General features: G+C 45.9%; 7 non-coding genes across 7 annotated transcripts; all 7 read left to right on the top strand.

Moving 5' to 3' along the window:
• The first annotated feature begins 1392 nt into the window (after nt 1-1392).
• On the top strand, nt 1393-1583 carry LOC130318914 (U2 spliceosomal RNA). Its single transcript, XR_008865339.1, has one exon. It is a non-coding gene; the product is annotated as a U2 spliceosomal RNA (small nuclear RNA).
• A 2087-nt stretch (nt 1584-3670) lies between these two features.
• On the top strand, nt 3671-3861 carry LOC130318904 (U2 spliceosomal RNA). Its single transcript, XR_008865333.1, has one exon. It is a non-coding gene; the product is annotated as a U2 spliceosomal RNA (small nuclear RNA).
• Nucleotides 3862-5950: 2089 nt separating this feature from the next.
• LOC130318892 (U2 spliceosomal RNA) lies at nt 5951-6141 on the top strand. The gene has a single exon (XR_008865322.1). It is a non-coding gene; the product is annotated as a U2 spliceosomal RNA (small nuclear RNA).
• Nucleotides 6142-8257: 2116 nt separating this feature from the next.
• LOC130318906 (U2 spliceosomal RNA) lies at nt 8258-8451 on the top strand. The gene has a single exon (XR_008865335.1). It is a non-coding gene; the product is annotated as a U2 spliceosomal RNA (small nuclear RNA).
• A 2110-nt stretch (nt 8452-10561) lies between these two features.
• On the top strand, nt 10562-10755 carry LOC130318907 (U2 spliceosomal RNA). Its single transcript, XR_008865336.1, has one exon. It is a non-coding gene; the product is annotated as a U2 spliceosomal RNA (small nuclear RNA).
• Nucleotides 10756-12855: 2100 nt separating this feature from the next.
• LOC130318903 (U2 spliceosomal RNA) lies at nt 12856-13048 on the top strand. The gene has a single exon (XR_008865332.1). It is a non-coding gene; the product is annotated as a U2 spliceosomal RNA (small nuclear RNA).
• Nucleotides 13049-15156: 2108 nt separating this feature from the next.
• LOC130318909 (U2 spliceosomal RNA) lies at nt 15157-15351 on the top strand. The gene has a single exon (XR_008865338.1). It is a non-coding gene; the product is annotated as a U2 spliceosomal RNA (small nuclear RNA).
• The last annotated feature ends 315 nt before the right edge of the window (nt 15352-15666 follow it).

The following is a 15666-nucleotide window of genomic DNA, read 5'->3' as shown; positions in this document are numbered from 1 at the left end:
GCCCTTGCTAAATTCTGTGCACAGACTTTGAGATCTATACTTTAGACTGTATCTAAACCTGCTCCAACATGGACTGACATTCTGGCCTACTTTCAGCCGATGCGACTTGTCTGTCGCTGAACAGTCGCTTTTTATGTATTCAGCACCTATGTATAATGTTGTAAAAATGCTCTAGAAGCTAAAGTCGCAGAAATGTCACACATATTTGGCCTGCAACTTTCTGTGCGACAAATTCAGACAGGAAAAATCAGTATAAATCCTTAGAAAATTATCCCCCAGTGTCTCCATCTGCTGGCGGTATTGAATAAGCATTGCTGCACTGATGGGGTATGCATTAGACGAAAAAAAAGAAGAAAAAGAAGAATAATACGCCCAGAAAAGAGGCGAAAAGGAGAAAAACGTAAAAAAACGTGAAAAAAAAGTAAGAGGAAGAGAAGGGAAAAAAAGGTGGAAATGGGTTTAAAAGTGATTTCGGCGGAGAAATATATATATATATATATATATATATATATATATATACGCGCACACACACACATATATATAAACGTATTCTCCGTTGAGATATTGCAGCCGCTGCTGTGTCCAGGCCCAGGAGCCTTAGCACTGTGCTGTGATGTCACTCAATACCACTGACATCACTAGGTGTAAACAACATCTCTCCTTTGCTGTGTATGTGACTATGGAGCTGTTTGGTGATGTCGTCTATTATGGCCTTCATAGAAGCAACAGGAGATTGTTGCATCCATCTAGAACCCTCAGAACTACAGTGCTATGATGTCACTCACTTCCACAGGCCTTGCAGAGTGTAAACAACAACAACCCAGCTTTGTTGTGTATGTAACCATAGGGATTTGTGATGTCACCTAGAACCTTCACAGCAGCGACAGCTTTATGAGGAGCATCAGCACTGCTCTGCCTGAGCAGAACCATCACCGCCATAGGTTGTCAAATAACCCGGATTTAACCCACACAGGTAAGTCCAATGGGGTGCAGGCATGTCCTCTATGCTTACAGCTTCCCGTGGGTGTTGGTTTGATACCGTTTGGGGACAGCCAAGGAGGCATCTGCAGGCAACAAAGGTAGGTGTGTGCTTGTGTGTGTGTTTCCTATGCAGATCCTAAGCCCAGTGTCACATGCAAGTAGGAGGAGTAAGAAGGGTTCCTGGCAAATCCGGGTTATGGATTGCATTTAAAAAGGCCCCGTGGGAGTGCAATGGGCCCCTGTCTTGCTGCTTAGCAATAATGGTATGGGTTTAGGTTCTGCTGTGTGTACTGGTGGTTGACTGCCCCCCAGCCCAGAGTGTGCATGGAAAATTGTCTGGCAGCCTCCCTGACAGCAAGCAGTGATAGTGCCCATGAAGGGGACCTTGTTGGGCCCGCCCCTTTCACGGTTATCGCTTCTCGGCCTTTTGGCTAAGATCAAGTGTAGTATCTGTTCTTATCAGTTTAATATCTGATACGTCCCCTATCTGGGGACCATATATTAAATGGATTTTTGAGAACGGGGGCCGATTTCGAAGCTTGCTTCCGTCGCCCTATGCATTGACCCGATATGGCAGTATCTTCGGGTACAGTGCACCACCCCCTTACAGGGTTAAAAAGAAAGATTCCTACTTTCATTGCTACCTGCTTGCTGGCTAGCCAGCTAGCCAGCCCTGTGGGCCTTGCTGCTGCAGCCAAAAAACAAAAGGTGGTGCTGCTGCTGCTGCTGCTTCTGCTGCTTCTGCTTGTGTCTGGCCGCTGTTGGAGCGTACAGGCACAGGACTTCTGCTGCTGCTGACTAAATGGCCTCCTTAATTGGATCATTTGAGTAGCCAGCACACCTGTGCAGGTAGGGCATGACATGATAGGCAGCTGCCTTGATAGCGGGTGGGTGCTGAATGTTCCTAATTGACAAAATAAGATTAATGCTTATGAAGAAATATAAAATCTCATCCCTTCCCCAATATCGCGCCACACCCCTACCCCTTAATTCCCTGGTTGAACTTGATGGACATATGTCTTTTTTCGACCGTACTAACTATGTAACTATGTAACATAACATGGGGGGGGGGGGGTCTCCTGGCTGTTCACACAGGTGTGTCATTGCTGTACATTGACCATGCATTGCTTCTGTGGTATTGCAAAGGCAAAGACAAATGCTTCCAGCCATCCATTGCACTAATGGATTGGTCATCAGCTGGCTGTCTATGTCCCGCATCAATATAGACCAAAGTACAGAGGGTTAGGCTATGCTATTGTGCACCTACCTGATGCATCAGAAGGTGCGAGGCCCTTGCTAAATTCTGTGCACAGACTTTGAGATCTATACTTTAGACTGTATCTAAACCTGCTCCAACATGGACTGACATTCTGGCCTACTTTCAGCCGATGCGACTTGTCTGTCGCTGAACAGTCGCTTTTTATGTATTCAGCACCTATGTATAATGTTGTAAAAATGCTCTAGAAGCTAAAGTCGCAGAAATGTCACACATATTTGGCCTGCAACTTTCTGTGCGACAAATTCAGACAGGAAAAATCTGTATAAATCCTTAGAAAATTATCCCCCAGTGTCTCCATCTGCTGGCGGTATTGAATAAGCATTGCTGCACTGATGGGGTATGCATTAGACGAAAAAAAAGAAGAAAAAGAAGAATAATACGCCCAGAAAAGAGGCGAAAAGGAGAAAAACGTAAAAAAACGTGAAAAAAAAGTAAGAGGAAGAGAAGGGAAAAAAAGGTGGAAATGGGTTTAAAAGTGATTTCGGCGGAGAAATATATATATATATATATATATATATATATATATATATATATATACGCGCACACACACACATATATATAAACGTATTCTCCGTTGAGATATTGCAGCCGCTGCTGTGTCCAGGCCCAGGAGCCTTAGCACTGTGCTGTGATGTCACTCAATACCACTGACATCACTAGGTGTAAACAACATCTCTCCTTTGCTGTGTATGTGACTATGGAGCTGTTTGGTGATGTCGTCTATTATGGCCTTCATAGAAGCAACAGGAGATTGTTGCATCCATCTAGAACCCTCAGAACTACAGTGCTATGATGTCACTCACTTCCACAGGCCTTGCAGAGTGTAAACAACAACAACCCAGCTTTGTTGTGTATGTAACCATAGGGATTTGTGATGTCACCTAGAACCTTCACAGCAGCGACAGCTTTATGAGGAGCATCAGCACTGCTCTGCCTGAGCAGAACCATCACCGCCATAGGTTGTCAAATAACCCGGATTTAACCCACACAGGTAAGTCCAATGGGGTGCAGGCATGTCCTCTATGCTTACAGCTTCCCGTGGGTGTTGGTTTGATACCGTTTGGGGACAGCCAAGGAGGCATCTGCAGGCAACAAAGGTAGGTGTGTGCTTGTGTGTGTGTTTCCTATGCAGATCCTAAGCCCAGTGTCACATGCAAGTAGGAGGAGTAAGAAGGGTTCCTGGCAAATCCGGGTTATGGATTGCATTTAAAAAGGCCCCGTGGGAGTGCAATGGGCCCCTGTCTTGCTGCTTAGCAATAATGGTATGGGTTTAGGTTCTGCTGTGTGTACTGGTGGTTGACTGCCCCCCAGCCCAGAGTGTGCATGGAAAATTGTCTGGCAGCCTCCCTGACAGCAAGCAGTGATAGTGCCCATGAAGGGGACCTTGTTGGGCCCGCCCCTTTCACGGTTATCGCTTCTCGGCCTTTTGGCTAAGATCAAGTGTAGTATCTGTTCTTATCAGTTTAATATCTGATACGTCCCCTATCTGGGGACCATATATTAAATGGATTTTTGAGAACGGGGGCCGATTTCGAAGCTTGCTTCCGTCGCCCTATGCATTGACCCGATATGGCAGTATCTTCGGGTACAGTGCACCACCCCCTTACAGGGTTAAAAAGAAAGATTCCTACTTTCATTGCTACCTGCTTGCTGGCTAGCCAGCTAGCCAGCCCTGTGGGCCTTGCTGCTGCAGCCAAAAAACAAAAGGTGGTGCTGCTGCTGCTGCTGCTTCTGCTGCTTCTGCTTGTGTCTGGCCGCTGTTGGAGCGTCCAGGCACAGGACTTCTGCTGCTGCTGACTAAATGGCCTCCTTAATTGGATCATTTGAGTAGCCAGCACACCTGTGCAGGTAGGGCATGACATGATAGGCAGCTGCCTTGATAGCGGGTGGGTGCTGAATGTTCCTAATTGACAAAATAAGATTAATGCTTATGAAGAAATATAAAATCTCATCCCTTCCCCAATATCGCGCCACACCCCTACCCCTTAATTCCCTGGTTGAACTTGATGGACATATGTCTTTTTTCGACCGTACTAACTATGTAACTATGTAACATAACATGGGGGGGGGGGTCTCCTGGCTGTTCACACAGGTGTGTCATTGCTGTACATTGACCATGCATTGCTTCTGTGGTATTGCAAAGGCAAAGACAAATGCTTCCAGCCATCCATTGCACTAATGGATTGGTCATCAGCTGGCTGTCTATGTCCCGCATCAATATAGACCAAAGTACAGAGGGTTAGGCTATGCTATTGTGCACCTACCTGATGCATCAGAAGGTGCGAGGCCCTTGCTAAATTCTGTGCACAGACTTTGAGATCTATACTTTAGACTGTATCTAAACCTGCTCCAACATGGACTGACATTCTGGCCTACTTTCAGCCGATGCGACTTGTCTGTCGCTGAACAGTCGCTTTTTATGTATTCAGCACCTATGTATAATGTTGTAAAAATGCTCTAGAAGCTAAAGTCGCAGAAATGTCACACATATTTGGCCTGCAACTTTCTGTGCGACAAATTCAGACAGGAAAAATCAGTATAAATCCTTAGAAAATTATCCCCCAGTGTCTCCATCTGCTGGCGGTATTGAATAAGCATTGCTGCACTGATGGGGTATGCATTAGACGAAAAAAAAGAAGAAAAAGAAGAATAATACGCCCAGAAAAGAGGCGAAAAGGAGAAAAACGTAAAAAAACGTGAAAAAAAAGTAAGAGGAAGAGAAGGGAAAAAAAGGTGGAAATGGGTTTAAAAGTGATTTCGGCGGAGAAATATATATATATATATATATATATATATATATATATATATATATATACGCGCACACACACACACATATATATAAACGTATTCTCCGTTGAGATATTGCAGCCGCTGCTGTGTCCAGGCCCAGGAGCCTTAGCACTGTGCTGTGATGTCACTCAATACCACTGACATCACTAGGTGTAAACAACATCTCTCCTTTGCTGTGTATGTGACTATGGAGCTGTTTGGTGATGTCGTCTATTACGGCCTTCATAGAAGCAACAGGAGATTGTTGCATCCATCTAGAACCCTCAGAACTACAGTGCTATGATGTCACTCACTTCCACAGGCCTTGCAGAGTGTAAACAACAACAACCCAGCTTTGTTGTGTATGTAACCATAGGGATTTGTGATGTCACCTAGAACCTTCACAGCAGCGACAGCTTTATGAGGAGCATCAGCACTGCTCTGCCTGAGCAGAACCATCACCGCCATAGGTTGTCAAATAACCCGGATTTAACCCACACAGGTAAGTCCAATGGGGTGCAGGCATGTCCTCTATGCTTACAGCTTCCCGTGGGTGTTGGTTTGATACCGTTTGGGGACAGCCAAGGAGGCATCTGCAGGCAACAAAGGTAGGTGTGTGCTTGTGTGTGTGTTTCCTATGCAGATCCTAAGCCCAGTGTCACATGCAAGTAGGAGGAGTAAGAAGGGTTCCTGGCAAATCCGGGTTATGGATTGCATTTAAAAAGGCCCCGTGGGAGTGCAATGGGCCCCTGTCTTGCTGCTTAGCAATAATGGTATGGGTTTAGGTTCTGCTGTGTGTACTGGTGGTTGACTGCCCCCCAGCCCAGAGTGTGCATGGAAAATTGTCTGGCAGCCTCCCTGACAGCAAGCAGTGATAGTGCCCATGAAGGGGACCTTGTTGGGCCCGCCCCTTTCACGGTTATCGCTTCTCGGCCTTTTGGCTAAGATCAAGTGTAGTATCTGTTCTTATCAGTTTAATATCTGATACGTCCCCTATCTGGGGACCATATATTAAATGGATTTTTGAGAACGGGGGCCGATTTCGAAGCTTGCTTCCGTCGCCCTATGCATTGACCCGATATGGCAGTATCTTCGGGTACAGTGCACCACCCCCTTACAGGGTTAAAAAGAAAGATTCCTACTTTCATTGCTACCTGCTTGCTGGCTAGCCAGCTAGCCAGCCCTGTGGGCCTTGCTGCTGCAGCCAAAAAACAAAAGGTGGTGCTGCTGCTGCTGCTGCTTCTGCTGCTTCTGCTGCTTCTGCTTGTGTCTGGCCGCTGTTGGAGCGTCCAGGCACAGGACTTCTGCTGCTGCTGACTAAATGGCCTCCTTAATTGGATCATTTGAGTAGCCAGCACACCTGTGCAGGTAGGGCATGACATGATAGGCAGCTGCCTTGATAGCGGGTGGGTGCTGAATGTTCCTAATTGACAAAATAAGATTAATGCTTATGAAGAAATATAAAATCTCATCCCTTCCCCAATATCGCGCCACACCCCTACCCCTTAATTCCCTGGTTGAACTTGATGGACATATGTCTTTTTTCGACCGTACTAACTATGTAACTATGTAACATAACATGGGGGGGGGGGTCTCCTGGCTGTTCACACAGGTGTGTCATTGCTGTACATTGACCATGCATTGCTTCTGTGGTATTGCAAAGGCAAAGACAAATGCTTCCAGCCATCCATTGCACTAATGGATTGGTCATCAGCTGGCTGTCTATGTCCCGCATCAATATAGACCAAAGTACAGAGGGTTAGGCTATGCTATTGTGCACCTACCTGATGCATCAGAAGGTGCGAGGCCCTTGCTAAATTCTGTGCACAGACTTTGAGATCTATACTTTAGACTGTATCTAAACCTGCTCCAACATGGACTGACATTCTGGCCTACTTTCAGCCGATGCGACTTGTCTGTCGCTGAACAGTCGCTTTTTATGTATTCAGCACCTATGTATAATGTTGTAAAAATGCTCTAGAAGCTAAAGTCGCAGAAATGTCACACATATTTGGCCTGCAACTTTCTGTGCGACAAATTCAGACAGGAAAAATCAGTATAAATCCTTAGAAAATTATCCCCCAGTGTCTCCATCTGCTGGCGGTATTGAATAAGCATTGCTGCACTGATGGGGTATGCATTAGACGAAAAAAAAGAAGAAAAAGAAGAATAATACGCCCAGAAAAGAGGCGAAAAGGAGAAAAACGTAAAAAAACGTGAAAAAAAAGTAAGAGGAAGAGAAGGGAAAAAAAGGTGGAAATGGGTTTAAAAGTGATTTCGGCGGAGAAATATATATATATATATATATATATATATATATATATATATATATATATATATACGCGCACACACACACATATATATAAACGTATTCTCCGTTGAGATATTGCAGCCGCTGCTGTGTCCAGGCCCAGGAGCCTTAGCACTGTGCTGTGATGTCACTCAATACCACTGACATCACTAGGTGTAAACAACATCTCTCCTTTGCTGTGTATGTGACTATGGAGCTGTTTGGTGATGTCGTCTATTATGGCCTTCATAGAAGCAACAGGAGATTGTTGCATCCATCTAGAACCCTCAGAACTACAGTGCTATGATGTCACTCACTTCCACAGGCCTTGCAGAGTGTAAACAACAACAACCCAGCTTTGTTGTGTATGTAACCATAGGGATTTGTGATGTCACCTAGAACCTTCACAGCAGCGACAGCTTTATGAGGAGCATCAGCACTGCTCTGCCTGAGCAGAACCATCACCGCCATAGGTTGTCAAATAACCCGGATTTAACCCACACAGGTAAGGTCCAATGTGGTGCAGGCATGTCCTCTATGCTTACAGCTTCCCGTGGGTGTTGGTTTGATACCGTTTGGGGACAGCCAAGGAGGCATCTGCAGGCAACAAAGGTAGGTGTGTGCTTGTGTGTGTGTTTCCTATGCAGATCCTAAGCCCAGTGTCACATGCAAGTAGGAGGAGTAAGAAGGGTTCCTGGCAAATCCGGGTTATGGATTGCATTTAAAAGGCCCCGTGGGAGTGCAATGGGCCCCTGTCTTGCTGCTTAGCAATAATGGTATGGGTTTAGGTTCTGCTGTGTGTACTGGTGGTTGACTGCCCCCCAGCCCAGAGTGTGCATGGAAAATTGTCTGGCAGCCTCCCTGACAGCAAGCAGTTCCTTAATCTAATGAATAGTGCCCATGAAGGGGACCTTGTTGGGCCCGCCCCTTTCACGGTTATCGCTTCTCGGCCTTTTGGCTAAGATCAAGTGTAGTATCTGTTCTTATCAGTTTAATATCTGATACGTCCCCTATCTGGGGGACCATATATTAAATGGGATTTTTGAGAACGGGTGGCCGATTTCGAAGCTTGCTTCCGTCGCCCTATGCATTGACCCGATATGGCAGTATCTTCGGGTACAGTGCACCACCCCCTTACAGGGTTGTAAAAAGAAAGATTCCTACTTTCATTGCTACTGCTTGCTGGCTAGCCAGCTAGCCAGCCCTGTGGGCCTTGCTGCTGCAGCCAAAAAACAAAAGGTGGTGCTGCTGCTGCTGCTGCTTCTGCTGCTTCTGCTTGTGTCTGGCCGCTGTTGGAGCGTCCAGGCACACAGGACTTCTGCTGCTGCTGACTAAATGGCCTCCTTAATTGATCATTTGAGTAGCCAGCACACCTGTGCAGGTAGGGCATGACATGATAGGCAGCTGCCTTGATAGCGGGTGGGTGCTGAATGTTCCTAATTGACAAAATAAGATAATGCTTATGAAGAAATATAAAATCTCATCCCTTCCCCAATATCGCGCCACACCCCTACCCCTTAATTCCCTGGTTGAACTTGATGGACATATGTCTTTTTTCGACCGTACTAACTATTGTAACTATGTAACATAACATGGGGGGGGGGGGTCTCCTGGCTGTTCACACAGGTGTGTCATTGCTGTACATTGACCATGCATTGCTTCTGTGGTATTGCAAAGGCAAAGACAAATGCTTCCAGCCATCCATTGCACTAATGGATTGGTCATCAGCTGGCTGTGTCTATGTCCCGCATCAATATAGACCAAAGTACAGAGGGTTAGGCTATGCTATTGTGCACCTACCTGATGCATCAGAAGGTGCGAGGCCCTTGCTAAATTCTGTGCACAGACTTTTGAGATCTATACTTTAGACTGTATCTAAACCTGCTCCAACATGGACTGACATTCTGGCCCTACTTTCAGCCGATGCGACTTGTCTGTCGCTGAACAGTCGCTTTTTTATGTATTCAGCACCTATGTATAATGTTGTAAAAATGCTCTAGAAGCTAAAGTCGCAGAAATGTCACACATATTTGGCCTGCAACTTTCTGTGCGACAAATTCAGACAGGAAAAATCAGTATAAATCCTTAGAAAATTATCCCCCAGTGTCTCCATCTGCTGGCGGTATTGAATAAGCATTGCTGCACTGATGGGGTATGCATTAGACGAAAAAAAGAAGAAAAGAAGAATAATACGCCCAGAAAAGAGGCGAAAAGGAGAAAAACGTAAAAAAAACGTGAAAAAAAGTAAGAGGAAGAGAAGGGAAAAAAAGGTGGAAATGGGTTTAAAAGTGATTTCGGCGGAGAAATATATATATATATATATATATATATATATATAATATATATATATATATATATATATATACGCGCACACACAACACATATATATAAACGTATTCTCCGTTGAGATATTGCAGCCGCTGCTGTGTCCAGGCCCAGGAGCCTTAGCACTGTGCTGTGATGTCACTCAATACCACTGACATCACTAGGTGTAAACAACATCTCTCCTTTGCTGTGTATGTGACTATGGAGCTGTTTGGTGATGTCGTCTATTATGGCCTTCATAGAAGCAACAGGAGATTGTTGCATCCATCTAGAACCCTCAGAACTACAGTGCTATGATGTCACTCACTTCCACAGGCCTTGCAGAGTGTAAACAACAACAACCCAGCTTTGTTGTGTATGTAACCATAGGGATTTGTGATGTCACCTAGAACCTTCACAGCAGCGACAGCTTTATGAGGAGCATCAGCACTGCTCTGCCTGAGCAGAACCATCACCGCCATAGGTTGTCAAATAACCCGGATTTAACCCACACAGGTAAGTCCAATGGGGTGCAGGCATGTTCCTCTATGCTTACAGCTTCCCGTGGGTGTTGGTTTGATACCGTTTGGGGACAGCCAAGGAGGCATCTGCAGGCAACAAAGGTAGGTGTGTGCTTGTGTGTGTGTTTCCTATGCAGATCCTAAGCCCAGTGTCACATGCAAGTAGGAGGAGTAAGAAGGGTTCCTGGCAAATCCGGGTTATGGATTGCATTTAAAAAGGCCCCGTGGGAGTGCAATGGGCCCCTGTCTTGCTGCTTAGCAATAATGGTATGGGTTTAGGTTCTGCTGTGTGTACTGGTGGTTGACTGCCCCCCAGCCCAGAGTGTGCATGGAAAATTGTCTGGCAGCCTCCCCTGACAGCAAGCAGTGATAGTGCCCATGAAGGGGGACCTTGTTGGGCCCGCCCCTTTCACGGTTATCGCTTCTCGGCCTTTTGGCTAAGATCAAGTGTAGTATCTGTTCTTATCAGTTTAATATCTGATACGTCCCCCTATCTGGGGACCATATATTAAATGGATTTTTGAGAACGGGGGCCGATTTCGAAGCTTGCTTCCGTCGCCCTATGCATTGACCCCTGATATGGCAGTATCTTCGGGTACAGTGCACCACCCCCTTACAGGGTTAAAAAGAAAGATTCCTACTTTCATTGCTACCTGCTTGCTGGCTAGCCAGCTAGCCAGCCCTGTGGGCCTTGCTGCTGCAGCCAAAAAACAAAAGGTGGTGCTGCTGCTGCTGCTGCTTCTGCTGCTTCTGCTTGTGTCTGGCCGCTGTTGGAGCGTCCAGGCACAGGACTTCTGCTGCTGCTGACTAAATTGGCCTCCTTAATTGGATCATTTGAGTAGCCAGCACACCTGTGCAGGTAGGGCATGACATGATAGGCAGCTGCCTTGATAGCGGGTGGGTGCTGTAATGTTCCTAATTGACAAAATAAGATTAATGCTTATGAAGAAATATAAAATTCTCATCCCTTCCCCAATATCGCGCCCACACCCCTACCCCTTAATTCCCTGGTTGAACTTGATGGACATATGTCTTTTTTCGACCGTACTAACTATGTAACTATGTAACATAACATGGGGGGGGGGGTCTCCTGGCTGTTCACACAGGTGTGTCATTGCTGTACATTGACCATGCATTGCTTCTGTGGTATTGCAAAGGCAAAGACAAATGCTTCCAGCCATCCATTGCACTAATGGATTGGTCATCAGCTGGCTGTCTATGTCCCGCATCAATATAGACCAAAGTACAGAGGGTTAGGGCTATGCTATTGTGCACCTACCTGATGCATCAGAAGGTGCGAGGCCCTTGCTAAATTCTGTGCACAGACTTTGAGATCTATACTTTAGACTGTATCTAAACCTGCTCCAACATGGACTGACATTCTGGCCTACTTTCAGCCGATGCGATTGTCTGTCGCTGAACAGTCGCTTTTATGTATTCAGCACCTATGTATAATGTTGTAAAAATTGCTCTAGAAGCTAAAGTCGCAGAAATGTCACACATATTTGGCCTGCAACTTTCTGTGCGACAAATTCAGACAGGAAAAATCAGTATAAATCCTTAGAAAATTATCCCCCAGTGTCTCCATCTGCTGGCGGTATTGAATAAGCATTGCTGCACTGATGGGTATGCATTAGACGAAAAAAAAGAAGAAAAAGAAGAATAATACGCCCAGAAAAGAGGCCGAAAAGGAGAAAACGTAAAAAAACGTGAAAAAAAAGTAAGAGGAAGAGAAGGGAAAAAAAGGTGGAAATGGGGTTTAAAAGTGATTTCGGCGGAGAGAAATATATATATATATATATAATATATATAATATATATATTTATATACGCGCACACACACACACCTATATATAAACGTAATTCTCCGTTGAGATATTGCAGCCGCTGCTTGTGTCCAGGCCCAGGAGCCTTAGCACTGTGCTGTGATGTCACTCAATACCACTGACATCACTAGGTGTAAACAACATCTCTCCTTTGCTGTGTATGTGACTTTGGAGCTGTTTGGTGATGTCGTCTATTATGGCCTTCATAGAAGCAACAGGAGATTGTTGCATCCAACTAGAACCCTCAGAACTACAGTGCTATGATGTCACTCACTTCCACAGGCCTTGCAGAGTGTAAACAACAACAACCCAGCTTTGTTTGTGTATGTAACCATAGGGATTTGTGATGTCACCTAGAACCTTCACAGCAGCGACAGCTTTATGAGGAGCATCAGCACTGCTCTGCCTGAGCAGAACCATCACCGCCACTAGGTTGTCAAATAACCCGGATTTAACCCACACAGGTAAGTCCAATGGGGTGCAGGCATGTCCTCTATGCTTACAGCTTCCCGTGGGTGTTGGTTTGATACCGTTTGGGGGACAGCCAAGGAGGCATCTGCAGGCAACAAAGGTAGGTGTGTGCTTGTGTGTGTGTTTCCTATGCAGATCCTAAGCCCAGTGTCACATGCAAGTAGGAGGAGTAAGAAGGGTTCCTGGCAAATCCGGGTTATGGATTGCATTTAAAAAGGCCCCGTGGGAGTGCAATGGGCCCCTGTCTTGCTGCTTAGCAATATGGTATGGGTTTAGGTTCTGCTGTGTGTACTGGTGGTTGACTGCCCCCCAGCCCAGAGTGTGCATGGAAAATTGTCTGGCAGCCTCCCTGACAGCAAGGCAGTGATAGTGCCCATGAAGGGGACCTTGTTGGGGCCCCGCCCCTTTCACGGTTATCGCTTCTCGGCCTTTTGGCTAAGATCAAGTGTAGTATCTGTTCTTATCAGTTTAATATCTGATACGTCCCCCTATCTGGGGACCATATATTAAATGGATTTTTGAGAACGGGGGCCGATTTCGAAGCTTGCTTCCGTCTGCCCTATGCATTGACCCGATATGGCAGTATCTTCGGGTACAGTGCACCACCCCCTTACAGGGTTAAAAAGAAAGATTCCTACTTTCATTGCTACCTGCTTGCTGGCTAGCCAGCTAGCCAGCCCTGTGGGCCTTGCTGCTGCAGCCAAAAAACAAAAGGTGGTGCTGCTGCTGCTGCTTCTGCTGCTTCTGCTTGTGTCTGGCCGCTGTTGGAGCGTCCAGGCACAGGACTTCTGCTGCTGCTGACTAAATGGCCTCCCTTAATTGGGATCATTTGAGTAGACAGCACACCTGTGCAGGTAGGGCATGACATGATAGGCAGCTGCCTTGATAGCGGGTGGGTGCTGAATGTTCCTAATTGACAAAATAAGATTAATGCTTATGAAGAAATATAAAATCTCATCCCTTCCCCAATATCGCGCACACACCCTACCCCTTAATTCCCTGGTTGAACTTGATGGACATATGTCTTTTTTCGACCGTACTAACTATGTAACTATGTAACATAACATGGGGGGGGGGGGGTCTCCTGGCTGTTCACACAGGTGTGTCATTGCTGTACATTGACCATGCATTGCTTCTGTGTATTGCAAAGGCAAAGACAAATGCTTCCAGCCATCCATTGCACTAATGGATTGGTCATCAGCTGGCTGTCTATGTCCCGCATCAATATAGACCAAAGTACAGAGGGTTAGGCTATGCTATTGTGCACCTACCTGATGCATCAGAAGGTGCGAGGCCCTTGCTAAATTCTGTGCACAGACTTTGAGATCATATACTTTAGACTGTATCTAAACCTGCTCCAACATGGACTGACATTCTGGCCTACTTTCAGCCGATGCGACTTGTCTGTCGCTGAACAGTCGCTTTTTATGTATTCAGCACCTATGTATAATGTTGTAAAAATGCTCTAGAAGCTAAAGTCGCAGAAATGTCACACATATTTGGCCTGCAACTTTCTGTGCGACAAATTCAGACAGGAAAAATCAGTATAAATCCTTAGAAAATTATCCCCCAGTGTCTCCATCTGCTGGCGGTATTGAATAAGCATTGCTGCACTGATGGGGTATGCATTATACGAAATAAAAAGAAGAAAAAGAAGAATAATATACGCCCAGAAAAGAGGGCGAAAAGGAGAAATAACGTAAAAAAACGTGAAAAAAAAAGTAAGAGGAAGAGAAGGGAAAAAAAGGTGGAAATGGGTTTAAAAGTGATTTCGGCGGAGTAAATATATATAATATATATATATATATATATATATATATATATATATATATACGCGCACACACACACATATATATTAAACGTATTTCTCCGTTGAGATATTGCAGCCGCTGCTGTGTCCAGGCCCAGGAGCCTTAGCACTGTGCTGTTGATGTCACTCAATACCACTGACAGCACTAGGTGTAAACACCATCTCTCCTTTGCTGTGTATGTGACTATGGAGCTGTTTGGTGATGTCGTCTATTATGGCCTTCATAGAAGCAACAGGAGGATTGTTGCATCCATCTAGAACCCTCAAGAACTACAGTGCTATGATGTCACTCACTTCCACAGGCCTTGCAGAGTGTAAACAACAACACCCAGCTTTGTTGTGTATGTAACCATAGGGATTTGTGATGTCACCTAGAACCTTCACAGCAGCGACAGCTTTATGAGGGGAGCATCAGCACTGCTCTGCCTGAGCAGAACCATCACCGCCCATAGGTTGTCAAATAACCCGATTTAACCCACACAGGTAAGTCCAATGGGGTGCAGGCATGTCCTCTATGCTTACAGCTTCCCGTGGGTGTTGGTTTGATACCGTTTGGGGACAGCCAAGGAGGCATCTGCAGGCAAACAAAGGTAGGTGTGTGCTTGTGTGTGTGTTTCCTATGCAGATCCTAAGCCCAGTGTCACATGCAAGTAGGAGGAGTAAGAAGGGTTCCTGGCAAATCCGGGTTATGGATTGCATTTAAAAAGGCCCCGTGGGAGTGCAATGGGCCCCTGTCTTGCTGCTTAGCAATAATGGTATGGGTTTAGGTTCTGCTGTGTGTACTGGTGGTTGACTGCCCCCCAGCCCAGAGTGTGCATGGAAAATTGTCTGGCAGCCTCCCTGACAGGCAAAGCAGTGATAGTGCCCATGAAGGGGGACCTTGTTGGGCCCGCCCCTTTCACGGTTATCGCTTCTCGGGCCTTTTGGCTAAGATCAAGGTGTAGTATCTGTTCTTATCAGTTTAATATCTGATACGTCCCCTATCTGGGGGACCATATATTAAATTGGATTTTTGAGAACGGGGGCCGATTTCGAAGCTTGCTTCCGTCGCCCTATGCATTGACCCGATATGGCAGTATCTTCGGGTACAGTGCACCACCCCCTTACAGGGTTTAAAAGAAAGATTCCTACTTTCATTGCTACCTGCTTGCTGGCTAGCCAGCTAGCCAGCCTGTGGGCCTTGCTGCTGCAGCCAAAAAACAAAAGGTGGTGCTGCTGCTGCTGCTGCTTCTGCTGCTTCTGCTTGTGTCTGGCCGCTGTTGGAGCGTCCAGGCACAGGACTTCTGCTGCTGCTGACTAAATGGCCTCCTTAATTGGATCAATTTGAGTAGCCAGCACACCTGTGCAGGTAGGGCATGACATGATAGGCAGCTGCCTTGATAGCGGGTGGGTGCTGAATGTTCCTAATTGACAAAA

Source organism: Hyla sarda, unplaced genomic scaffold (assembly GCF_029499605.1).
Source record: "Hyla sarda isolate aHylSar1 unplaced genomic scaffold, aHylSar1.hap1 scaffold_2084, whole genome shotgun sequence".
Classification (NCBI taxonomy): Eukaryota; Metazoa; Chordata; class Amphibia; order Anura; family Hylidae; genus Hyla; species Hyla sarda.
This window is presented reverse-complemented; position numbering and strand designations above follow the sequence as displayed.